Raw genomic sequence first — 13921 nt, 5'->3', positions numbered from 1 at the left:
CCCCACAGACAAGGGCAAAAACAATTTAGCTGCTTTGGCAGTGGGTGAAAATTCAGTCAACTTATTACAAGACAAAATAATTAGTTAAAAATAGTAAAACGGATCAAAATAGAAGTCAGAGAATTTTAATACAAAGTAAACAAAACTGAATGTGGTTCACATTTGAACACTTACGCTCTCTTTCACTGATACAAGAAAAACATTTTAATTTGTGTCTATTTTTATTTCAAATTTGAACATTCTTTTGCAGTCTATCCCTCTTATGACATGTTTTTTTTTAAAGAAATAAACCGGGGCAAGCTGTTTTTTATTATCTGCCTGAGAGCTGCGTGAAGTGGTTTGAACTACTGGCCTAAAATTACGATGTTGAATTTATAACACTTGAGCCTCTCTGGGTGAACTTTTCCCATCGTGTCGGTTCTCCTCCGCCTCGACATCCCTGAAGAGCCATCGCACAAAGGTTTAATAGGCTTCAACAGCACTGCTCAACAGTTTGATTTATTACACTTATTATCTGATTCAGAGTGACTGCCGTGCATTCAGATGACTGATGGCTCATTAAGTCTCAATGTGTGTTACAGCAACAAAAGAAGACAGAAAGAAACGCTGTCTTTCTTTGACATTTGGCTCAGACTTTCATAACTGCTAATAACGAGCCAGCTGACACCCGATATTACCGTCGCCTTGCTTTTCATCTGCAAACCCTTTTTTCCTAAAGTACAGAGTCTGGTTTTTTTAAACACCTCAACTGATGTAAATGATCTCAACTGCTTTTTTCTACCAAATCAACCACAAAAGTACGAAAAGAAAAAGAGAGTATGATATAAACCTTTAAAACTTGAACAAATAACAGATATATGCGCTCAAACAACTGTAGAAAAGGGAAGAGCATGCCTGAGTAGCCAGTGAATTAATGACAGAACCGAACCACACTCGCTGCTTCAGACAATAACTGTTCATTACTGCAGTATCTGTCTCTAACACCTGGGCTGCAGCACATTTTTACTAATTCAAATTAGTGCTTTTGGTTTGAAAGCCACTTTCAGTGCTGAAGTCCAAACCAGCAGCTTCAGGCCAGTTTTTACAAAACTCGGAGGAAAATCAATATTATTGCATAAATGGGCATAAGTGGTCATCCTCTCCCACCTTCGTCCTGCAAGGTCATAAACTTTCTGTGGAAGTGATCCATCCATCCATCTTCTTTTCCCTCTTTTTCCTCCCCGGGTCACACGGGAAGCTGGTGTCTATTTCCAGCAGCCACTGATAGTGGTACACCAGTCCCTTTCTACTTTTGGTAATAACAAATAAAACCTTGTTTAATGTTGTCTGATATTAATTCTGTTCCAAAAAGCCAAAATCTAGTTCTCAGGGACAACAGTTTTCTAAATTCTGACTTGTTCTGCAATCATTCCACTGCGATTGGCATCACAATAAAAGTGCAAAATGACTGCGTTTTTCTCTGATGCTCAGAATAAGAGAGAATTATCTCGGTTTTATTTTAACAGAGAAGAACTGGGGTGTGGTGTCTGTTATTGATTTATTTGCAAAACCACACAGCATGTAACGCCTTTGAAAACACAGTGATTTGAACATCCTGCAGTTCAATTTTATACCCAGGTTTGCTGGGTTTTTTTGTTAAAAAAAAAGGAAAATAACCTTTTCCAAATTTATTCTGACGAAGTGAACATTTTATACAAACAAATTATAAAATATTGCAATGAATGGAGGAATAAAAAGGCAAAAGCAGAACTAGTGTAAATTTTAAACAAATAAAAGCTGAAAATATTTTAGTAAAATGCGTCTAATCTCTTGACTGAAACATTAATAAGACAGGTTTTTACTTATTGTTTGTAAATGTAATATATTATGCAATTTATTTATCTGAAATCTGCAAAAAAAGAATAATAATCAGAGGGTCCAGAGCTCAATGTGCTGTATTGAAGACTGTAGAAAAAAAAAACAATACCAGAAGCCAAACAACTGATCTGTTCCAAGCAGGTTTTTATTAAACAATCATTGCACCAGTTATGTTTTAGTTTTTAGTCAATATTTTTAACATATCCTTTGTCCAAAAGAATTCTCAATGACAGTAAGACATTCATCAGCTTTTCTAGTTTTATTTAGATTAAGTCACAGGTCATGGAAACACTTAACAATTTGTATGTTTATATGATTGTTTTTTTCTGTAAATTGTCTCATCGGCTTCAATGTTCCTGCTGAGAGAAACTTGCTTTAAGGGATTTTACTTGAACCAACCAAGCAGTTCCTGAAAAACACACAACAAAACACCAAAATCTCTGTTTTGCACAATTTAAAAACAGGGAGTCTTGGTTCAAGCCTCTCATGGGTTGGAAAAACACACTGCAGACCTAATTTGTGAAGATATTTTAATTTATTTTGATGAATCAGAATCAAGACACGGACTTCTGAGCTGAGATTTCAGCTTTTCTGATAATAATCTTATACATCTCTGTGATGTGTGGGTCCCCTGAAGAACGGTGCTTTTTAAAATTCCTGCTCGTTTCGCTCCTCTCATGCTGGTGCTTGTATGAAGCGCCAGCGTGTTTAAGACGAAACGAGTCCACAGAGACGATGCAATGTTTGTTCAAGGTTTCATTAATGACAAACAGATTTACAAGTTTACACGCCTCTCCACCAGGCTCTTTGTGTGCTTCTGTGCGTGTTTGCCTCAGAGTTAAGTGGACAGTGGTTGGATTTCTTTTTGGAGGAGTCAGTGTAAACAATGGAAACTGTGAACTGCCTGTGTGTTTCACTGTGCATAATATCTTTCTTCGCCTTATGTTTTAGGACTTATCTTACAATATGTTCCTCAGTGTAAGCATTAATTACATTCCATATTTTCAAATGAAAAACTTTTAGATATAGTTTCATTGAGATCTACTGTAAAAAAAACTGAAGAACTTTATACATTCTGACCTGGGACAAAAACCACATTTGTTATACTTTAATATATGGAAACCATTTTTTCCTCTCCACATTACAAAGTTAGTTACTGTAATAGTTATAAACTGCTTGGGCAAAGAACAAAACTGTAGCAGTTTTCATAACAGACTGGGATGGAAAACGTCAGGACACTCTTCGCCACACGCCGATAAAAGGAAGTCAGCACAGCAGCACTCAACGGCGTCCAATCCTGGTCCTGGAAAGCCATTATCCTCCATGTTTTAGATGTTTCTCTGCTCTTCTGCAGGTCTTCAAGTTCTGCAGAAGCCTGTTAATTCCCCAGTCATTGAAATCAGAAGTGTCAAAGCTGAGAGACAACTAAAACATGCAGGATAGCGGCCCTCAAGGACCAGAATTGGACACTACTGCCCTACACCAATCAGCAAGATCCTGTGCCTCCCTTTTATACATAAACTCATCACAAACCAACAACATCAGTGTCATCTGCAACCCTCACAGTGTCCTCTCCTGGATGCCTCAGAGAGCACTCAGTAAAGTGTTGCTGAAATAGACTCATACCAAATAAACAAAAAAAAAATCTTAGAAAATCCATCGATAAATCAGTTTGTCATCATTGGTTTCACATTTTATAATAAAACCTGTTGGTGTTTCATCATTTAAAACAAAGAAGTTTTCAGATAAGTTTATTATCCAATTTTCTTTCAATTATCACTTTTACAGTTTATCTATTTCTCAGATGCTGTTATTTCTGGCTCCAAACAGAGAAGAAGACATTAAAACAACTAATAGGTCACATGCAATTTAAAAAGAAATATTACATATAATTTATTTACAGTATATGAGTCAAATGAAGTTTTGTTTTGGGTTAAAACTTGTATACGAGTTTTCAAATCATTATATACCAGTGCGCTATTCCAGCTTATGACAAAAATATGAAATATTTTATGTCAAAATGTTTTTACATAAAAAGAGGATTTTTTAACAGTTTCCAGTAAAGTTATAAACAGTTAATTCAGAGAATGGGTCTGTTTGTATTACTGATAAATTACAGGTTTGTACTGTTATTTGGTGATATTATGATATTAATATAAATAAATTGTTATCAAATTGTTACAAAGCAAATAAATATAAAAGCCTTTTCTTAGTGAAGATGCTCATGTGCCTGAATGTTGCATACTGCATGATTCTATTTGTTTGTGGATGCAATGAATATTTAATGCACTTGCACACCTGCACAAAATGAAGTGTTGATTTATTTCCAGCACTGATATAGGAAAATATGAATTATTAATAAATAAGAATCCTTCATGCAAAATACCTGCAAATGAAAGCTCTAATGTTCAAAGTATATCAGTGATTTTATACAGTAAAAGACACAATAAAAATCAAAGTTGTGTTCAAATAAACAGAAATATAATCTAACATCATGAAGAGGAACTAAATCATGAATCCAAAAAACCTGAAGAACTTAAAATTTGCTATTTTGTGTTAAAATTAGCTACCTTTTCCCATATTTCCTCCTTCATGTGTAAATTAGCATCCTTTAATTGTATTTTTCTGTTCTAAATCCATTTCCTGGCAGCATCCCTCAGAGTTAAAGGGCTGCTTTAATTTTGGATCCCGTGGAACAAAGATCTCAGTGTTTGTGTGTGTGTGTGTTTGTGTGAGTGTGTGTAGCTGATTATTGTGGTAAAATGAGATTGTAGGAAGAGACAATTTGCTGCTGAAATTTGCTCTTTGTGACAAATCTTTTATGGCTGCCCTGGAGTTCAATTAATTCTCCCTGATGAACTATGCTCTTTGAACACATCCCCTGGTGGAGTTGCACTTGATTTTTTTTGGCTGAGTGTTTTTTTTTATCATTTTGCTTTGCAGAAGATGAAACAACATTTGACACTGAGACCTCACACCTTTTGAATGGTTTTCTCTTGTTTTGTCCATGAAAAAGAAGATGCATGCTTAGATAAGTAAAACCATCTCTGCTACTGTCAAGACCAAAAACATTTTTAGTTTTTTTTTATTCATTTACTTGTTAAGATGATTCTAAAGTCTTGTTGAACATAATTTTTTTGTACAGCTGAATTATTTAAACATTTTGTTATAATTTTGAAGAATGCTTTGAAACTACACTCCCACATTTTTTGTATAAATATGTAAATTAAAAAAAAGTTTAAATAAAAATATGATTTTTTGTAAGACTTTCACAAACTACTCTGGGTCTGGTGACCTTTTAAACTAAACAATACAAGACATTTTATAATGTTCAAAACTTGAATTATGTTGTTTTTTTCCAAGAGAAACTTTTACAGATTTGAGATTGATTAAAAGTATTTTTAAAAAGACCATTAAAGCAAACATAATGAAAGAGAAGGCTTGTAATTGAGACAGAAAGTAAAAAACAAATAAGGTTAACGAGCGGTTAAAGAACTTAAAAACGCTCCAGAATTAAGGAGGAATTTCTCTATTTCAACTTCATTTTGTTAGTTTCTCTTTTTTTCCTTATTTTTGCACTTTAATTAAAATGGAAAAAAATACCTTGCAATGTCTACGTAGACTAAAGTTTTATGTTTTATGCAGATCTGATGATATCCATTGACTTTCCCAAAAAGTCATTGTCCTTAATTCTTCATCGTTTCTTCCACTTTCCTCTCATCAGTTACTTTTGATCTTTTTTTTTCTGATGATAAAAGGTGACTATGAAAGGTTAATGGTGGAGCATGGAAAGTGTGAGGTAAGTCGGAATGACAAAGCAAAATGTGAAAATAAAACTTGGTGCCGTGTAACAGAAGGTTGGATGTGCCAAACCTTTTGAATAATTAAGATTTTTGCAACAGAATACAACAGAATAATGGAGGTTTATTCAACTAATATACCACAAACATACTCAAAAAATGCATTCAGTCTGTCAAGTAGAACAGAGGTCATCTTCTCTCTGTTCTTGTTGTGACTTTAGTGGTTCTGCTCCTAACCTAACCAGTGGTGCATGACCCGGCTGGAAGTGATGATGAGTGGCGAGGGAGGAGTTTATCTCATAAATGGAGGGGAAAATGTTTGCCAGCAAAGGAGGTGTCACCTTAAAACATGGCCGATCTGTCAGAGCGAGCAACGTTTTCTGCGTTACTAACAGTTGACAACATCACCGTACATAAGAGAGCTAAAATGAAACAAAAGTAAATCTTCTGCAGGTTAATGAACATTTTAGAATTTGTTACATTCAGCAGATTCGATTAATTTCACTTCAAGTTTAATTTAACTGGGGCAGAACAAAAAGCAATGTTACATATTAAACAATGTAACATAAATAAATTATAGCTTATTTTAATTGATATTGAAATGTGTTTAATAGCTCTAGAGCACTTACCATATTTTCATATTTGCTAGGAATCATTTCTGTACAACTTCAGGAGCTCCACTGGAAGTTTCTGTTTTTTACTCAAAACTTGTTTCTTTAAGGTTGGAGGGCACCAAGTTTTTAGTCCCCTCCACAGTTTTGAATCTGGATGGAATCAAATCTAATCTAACGATTGAAAATTGCTGCTTATAAAGCCTTTTGTTTCTGCTTTCTGTCTGTGTTTAAGGTTATTGTATTATCGGAAAGTCTTTTACTACCCAAGGTTGACTTTGTTAAAGACAGCCTGATGTTTTCACCAGAATATTTATGCTGTCCTTGTTTTCATGAATTGTCCAAGGATTGTTTTCCAAGGTGAGTGATTTTTTTTATATCAACATCCCAAAAACAGACTCTACTTTACAAGGGCTCTCGAGCAAAACGAAGAAAGTTGTTGAGTCAAAGTCAGAATCAGGCAACTTTATGAATCCCAACAGGCAATTTTTTGTAGCATCCTAGTCCACAATGTCAGCAAAGTACAGCATATAAAAACAAGATACAATAAAAAAAATAGTCTGTTTGTCTCTAAAACATCTCTCTCTCTCTCTCTCTCTCTATATATATATATATATATATATATATATATATATGTTTAATTTGAACAGTCCAGCTGTTACCTTTTGTGGAACACCAATGATCTTGGAGCAGAAGTCAATCCAGACAATCCAGACTGTTAAACCAGCAGATTACATAAAAAGCTAAAAAGCTTTTAATAGTAGAATGATATAAATGACATAAAGCAGCATCATTGACATAAAAAGAGTTAAGCCTCTGCAGAAAATGATGCCTTTGTTGGTCCTGTACCATGATCTGTGATCAAACTTTAACCCAGAGTCGAACACAATGTCTAGCTATTTGTAGGAGTCCTCAGTTTCAACCTTTTCATTTGGAGAGATAGTCACTGTTGGTTTGCCCTTAGTCTGCCTAAAGTCAATGATTACTTCCTTTTGTTCTTCCATGTTAAGGTCTAGACAATTCTCATCACAACATTTAACAAACTCAGGTGAGTCACTGAGGCCATGATCAGAGTTTAAGCCCTGAAGAAGGGATAAGTGGGCCGTTGTCCTGACAAATCTCATATAGAAGCTGCAGAGCCAATGTTTGAAAGTGAGCATCTGGAGAAATGTAATACATATTAACAGTTTTTCATTTGTGATAAATCATTTAGATTCCTCAGAGGCATTTATGAAACAGATCATATGAGAAAAATAAGGAAACTAGTTATCGATACATCCATGCATCCATTTTCTTTACCCGCTTTTCTGTCGTGGGATGTTTTTGATGCAACGTTAGCGTAAAGAAAATTTGATGCCTGTAAGCATGTTCCGACTGTCAACTCAAACTACACCGCTTCGTACACTCACAACATGACTCACACTCCACATCATCCATCCTCCCAGTTTATCAAACTGATAAATTCATCATCTTTCTTTATGTTCTGTCGATGCTGTTGTTGTTTCGCAGCACCGCTACCGCAGCATTCACCTGCAGGCTCTCTGAAGAATATTTACTCATCCCTGCCCAATATCACTGTGCAAATGCATTCTGCGGGGTGTGATTAGTTCAGTGCCTGGACAGAATTTTTTACTGGGTTCTGTTTGCTATAAAGAAATATTTCTATTGAACTGAGTTTTTGTACATGTTTGTAATTATGCACTGAACAAGGGATGCATCTGGACTGTAGCCGAACCTGTGGTGCTTCTGCAACACAAAGCTGTGGATAGAGAGCACAATGATAATCTTTATATTGGATCTCCATCACTACTGTGAAGCTTTGTGATTTTTACTGTCTGTCTATCAGCCTAAAGCCTAATGCAGAACATATTAAAAAACATAAAACTCTTTATTTACTTATGTTAAAACTTTATTTTTGTGCCTTTCAAAGCACTCAGGACCATTTTACAGGTAAAATACAACATGTAATACAAACCGGTCATAGAGGTTGATGGTATAGAATAAACTTTGCATTAAATAAATAGTTTCTTCAGATAACTGAGCTCGAGTTTCAAACTTTGAATTATTTTCTCTTCTGATATAGTTTTTGATTTGAAAACTGCTGCAGAAAAAGCAGCTGTTGTGTAAATCTGGCTTTGAGAAGAGCAGAGGAGAAACTGAGAGCACCTCGTGGCATTTTGACCAAGTAAGAACAGCTGATCAGTAACAGAAGTAAGAAAAGAAAGAAAGGAAAAATACCCAGTGATGAAAAACCAGAAACAATAACAAAAGTATGCTAAACACGGACTCATACTAATCAGATTAAAGAATAGTTTGTTGAAAATAAAACATTGTTTAATGCATTTTAGAGGCTCTTTCAGGCTTTGGTGTCTTTATCCAGTGGCTTTAATACTGTAGGCTATTAATAACCCACTCAATCATTAATGTGCATGAATAATAAAAGAATGCCACTCTTAAGTCTCTGCTTTGAAAATTGGAAATATGTGCATATGTGTTTGTGAAGGGCAGGCATGTGCTTGTCTGTATGTGTTAATTAAAATGGCAACCCACCTTCTCTCCCACACACACACACACACACACGTCTTTACACCTGACCCAGCAGCTGATGTAACACATTTCTGTCCATGATATATGCCCAGAGATGTTTCGAAATTATATGTTTACAGTCTTTAAGAAACAGAAAAAAAGAAAGAATGAAGATGCGAGGGGGTGATACATGAGGGGTGATTTTGTCTGTATTATATAAAGAAACTTAACTCCTTGAAGGCATTTTCCATCACACAATAAATTTCATGCCTTTGGCTTGTTCACTTGAATGTTAATCTGTGTTTGTTTTTTTCTTTTAATGACTATAATTATGTTAATGGACTAATTTTTGCAATTTTAGCTGGGCGTTGGATCCACAAATCAGTATGTGTGTGTGTGTGTGTGTGTGTGTGTGTGTGTGTGTGTGTGGGTGTGGGGGGAGGGATGTATATCTGTGGGCCATGCATTTCAGTTTTAAATTGATGACTCAACTGACTTTTTTTTTTAACTCTGCTCTATATATTTCTCTTGAGAAACAACAAAAAAGGAGAACTGGGTTGTCTCTAACAGCAAGTGAAAAGAAGAACATTTAGCACAGGACATTTTTGCCCACATTAACCCTAACACTCTTTACAGGAGATGTTCTTTAAGACACTTTAAGAATGTTTTAAAGAAATTGGAATTCTGTGGCGTTTAATAACAATCAATTCAAGGCTCAAAATGTATTTCAGTTTAAGTACATGCTTTAGTGTAAACTTTTACACTTTTTTATCAGATGTTTATTTAGACCAGTGGTCTCCAATCCTGGTCCTTGAGGGCCACCATCCTGCATGTTTTACTTGTTTCTCTGCTCCAACACACCTGATCTGAATCAATGGGTGATTAACAGGCTTCTGTAGAACATGAAGAGGTGATTTAACCACTGAATCAGGGGTGTCGGAGCAGGAAACAAGTAAAACATGAAGGATAGTGGCCGTCAAGGACCAGGATTGGACACCCCTGATTTAGACGGATGCCTAGTTTGGGAAAAATGATCTGGGAATTGTTGCGACATGTTTTGTGAGAAACAAGCAAACAAAGCGTTACTTGTACTCTGCCCACGTTTTTTACGGTAGTTTTTGTTGAGATCTGAAGATGAGATGGAACCAGGAATGCAGAAGGTGGCAGGTAACACGGGGAGCAAGACCAAACAAGAAACATCACAACAAAAACACAGAGAACGGCGCTGAACACGGGAACGGGTACGGATCGCAGAACTGCAGAAACACAAGTGAGAACAGATCTACGAGAACACACGGAACTACAGATCCCACAAAACAGAACAAAATCAGAAAACCTAAGGTTAGCAAAAAATAACTCAAAACACAGATCCTGAAGGTTTCATTTTAATGGAGGGAAACAGAATATCAACTAAAAATCCAGAAAAAGAAAACATTTTGAAGCTGATTTAAAGCATTTTCAGGCCTTTTATAAACAGTGTCTTCAGTGACTTTTTAATGAACAGTTTTACTTAAGACTAAAACTTTTAGAGTCGAGATGGCTGCCACAACCAACTGACTTAAAAAAAAATCCAAAATCGGCTTTAGCTCAGCCAGTAATACAGATATTGATTAAAAAATTGATGAGGTAGAAGCTGAGACTGATCCCAAACACATATTCTGAGCACTGACAAATTCTGCAAAGCCTTTGCTACTTTGAGGCAACTCTGCTTTTGCTGTTAGTAAAATATCACATAAGTGACAGGATTGATGCTACGGAAACTCTCAGGAACTCCTCAGTGGACAACTTTTAAAGCCAACCCAATTCAAGATGGCCGCCACAACAATGGCTACAATTGGCTGTAAAAGCTGAGTCATTCACAGCACACGCTCTGAGGTTGACATCTTGCAATGTTGAATAAGATCACACGAAAGGTGATTTTCAAGGCTACAACCTTATCATTTCTCAACATAAAATGATTTTAGTCTAAAACTTTGGCATGAAGGATATATGCTTTTTTTCTTAAGGAGTCAAGGATATAAGCCTTTACTCCTTTAGAAATCCTTACAGTGGTGCTGTCACACAGAAACACTGGATGCAGACTCTCTCTGAATCCACACATTTTATTGCTGCTGGCGGCTCTTTTCACTGAGCTGTTGAGTTTGTTGAAATGTTCTATTGATTAACATCAGTGACCAGCAGCCAAGACCATTTACAGTTCTCCGATGTTATCCTTCCCTCACAGATAAACAAGTTGTTGCTCCATAATTCAGCTTCTGCCGTTTATAGGTGCCTCCTAATTTTTATTCATCATCATAAACACTGAATGAGAACATCGACTCAAGATAACTCATTGCTATAAAACCAACTTGCAGAAAAATGTGATCCCACATGATAAAAGCATTAATCGAATGATTTGTGCTCAGTCGTACTGGCCTTCTTCCTGCAGTCTTTCTGTCTTTACTGTTATCCAACATTTTTCACTTTTTTCTGAGTTTTCACTTTGACTTTTCTGTGAGTGTCCTTTTTTTTTAAAAAAAAAAAGAAAAGGTGCTGAGTCTCCTCCTGATCTGCCTCCGTGATTTTACGGCTCGCATTAACGAGTTGGAACGAATCTGCCAGCGCTGCCAGAAAATGACGACGTTCTGCTAAAGAGTTCACCTCACTGTAACATATTTACTGTAAATAACGGTGAAATTTATGAGCAGGCCTAAAGAAGTGTGTGGGTTTCCTCCAGCGAGCACTGAGAGGTGGAGGAGGAGGAGGTGCACTGATAATGGACACAGTGGAGTTCAGGGCTTTGAGAGGAAGGCAATTGCTACACTAAAGGAGAATGTGACCCGAGGCAGTGCAGATATGATGGAGAGGTTTGAATAAATGTCGTCTGGATAAGGTTTTCAAGAGGTAGAACATTTGACACCATCCAAGAAAAGGAGGCGAGCTGCAGAATCATAGTGTCTGTTAGATGTATGGATGGGATTGTTGTGCGTTGGTCTATAATTGTGCCACTTCTCATTTCAGACATTCAGAATCCTGGTAAACAAGCCTGAATATTTCACACTAAATATATTGGAAAAAACGTAAACCGAAAGAACAGATGAGAGAAAAATTTCCCGGAGGCTACATTTTACAGTTGTTACTCATTTGTAAATCAACTTGAGCATGTTTTCCTTAGAGGACCGTAATCATTCCTTGGAGTTAAACAGAAGAGTAGATTCTAACAAAATGAAAGATATCTATCGCCCCCCTGTGGATAATAGATGTTACTACAGGGCTGCCTTTTACAGGCCCTGTTATCTATGCAATTATTAGTTTGTAAAACTAATTTCCCTGGGCTTCATATGCCTATAGAAAATACTCACCTGCTCTGTCAAATTGTTGGTCGTCTAACAGTAAACACTGTAAACTTAAATATAAAAACAGGTCTTATACTTACTGAAAAAGAAAAAAAAAGATGCTCTGGCCTTTTTTGTTGTCTAACTGATATGAACTTCAACACCAGAGAAAATAAAAAGTTGAATCAGTTGTGTGTAAATGTTAAAAATGCACGTTTATTTCCATCTTCATCAGCTCAAAGTCAACAAGAGCTGGTAAGAGAGGTCATTTGCTCCTATTTCCATTGCTCGCCGCCAAAGGTGAAGGTGTTACACTAAAGGGCGATGATGTTTTTGTCTGTGTGTGTGGGTGTGTGCATGTGTGTGTGTGTTCATTTGTCTGTACCATTAGCAAAATAGCTCATGACCAAGTGGACAGATATAAATGAAACTCTCAGAAAGTAGTCACTAGATTGAAGTCAGTTCCTTTCAAAATGGCCACAGCTAAGGAACATTAGCAAACACAAAAATGACTCTAACTGAGCCAGTTTTGTAGATATTGAGCTCAAATTGTGTGTGGTAGTGGCTGAGAGTCATACTCGACATATACTCCGAGCACTGCCCATTGCAAAACATATTTGAAAATATTTACTTTTTTTTTAGCCAACACTGCCTGTATGTTAGTAAATTTTCTCAAGAACCATTAGGTGGATTTTAATGAAACGTTCATCAAGTTCTCATTGAATATATATCTTCAACTGATTAATATTAGGAGGCAGACCAATTCAATATGGTTGCTACGGCTAATATGACTATGCCAACGCAAAAATGGCTATAACATACTCAGAATTACAGATAATGGGATGGATGGATGGATGGATAGATAGATAGATAGATAGATAGATAGATAGATAGATAGATAGATAGATAGATAGATAGATAGATAGATAGATAGATAGATAGATAGATAGATAGATAGATAGATAGATAGATAGATAGATAGATAGATAGATAGATAGATAGATAGATAGATAGATAGATAATGCACTAACACATATTGTATGATGTGGTTTTAGCGGCCATCTTGCATTGAAACTCATGAAAGGCGGATGGTGGTTCCCACAGGCTGAGTTTTGGGTTTTCTTGCTGCTCTTTGCAAATATTGATCAGTGGGCGTCTACTGAAAGCCATTTTATGGTGAAAAAAAGGGAAAAGTGATAACAGGAAACATTCCTGATCCTCCAGGTTACTCTATGACACTTTATTCTGTGTGATTTTACCTCTCTGCTCGTGTGCAGTGTTATTTTTGGCAAACTGGCCTGCTTTTGCGTCGAAAAAAAAAAAAGAAGGAATGCATGCCATTTTCCTGGCTCTCATTCTCAGCTCTTTGCCTCACTTCCTTCCAGCCTCTGTTTTAAAACATCCTGTCTCTATGGGCGACGGTGCAAACAAACCAACAAGCTGCTTTAACACATGGAAAATGGGAAAAACGGCAGAATCTTCAGGGCCAGTGCAAACAATGCGAACACTAAGTGTCTTCAAAAACATTTCTCTGGGCATTGTGGGGATCTGTGTACAATTAGTGTTTGTGAGTGTGTGTTGGGAAGAGGGGGATGGGGGGGTGGCAACAAAAGCAGTCAGATTTGCTCTGGAAGGCGTGGTAGAAGCTTTAATACTCGAGCTAATCTCGGTATTTCACAGTATCTTTTTTTATTTATTTGCCACAGTCAGGCCATTCCCATAATAGACAGTGTCCTCTCTGTGCGTGCCTCTTCCAGCCGGCTTGCCTGGACAGGCCAATTGTTCCGGCTGTGCCCGGTTCCCGTTGCCATGG

Source organism: Kryptolebias marmoratus, linkage group LG3 (genome assembly GCF_001649575.2).
Source record: "Kryptolebias marmoratus isolate JLee-2015 linkage group LG3, ASM164957v2, whole genome shotgun sequence".
Classification (NCBI taxonomy): domain Eukaryota; kingdom Metazoa; phylum Chordata; class Actinopteri; order Cyprinodontiformes; family Rivulidae; genus Kryptolebias; species Kryptolebias marmoratus.
The sequence above is the reverse complement of the archived record's forward strand: the minus strand, read 5'-3'. Positions refer to the sequence as shown.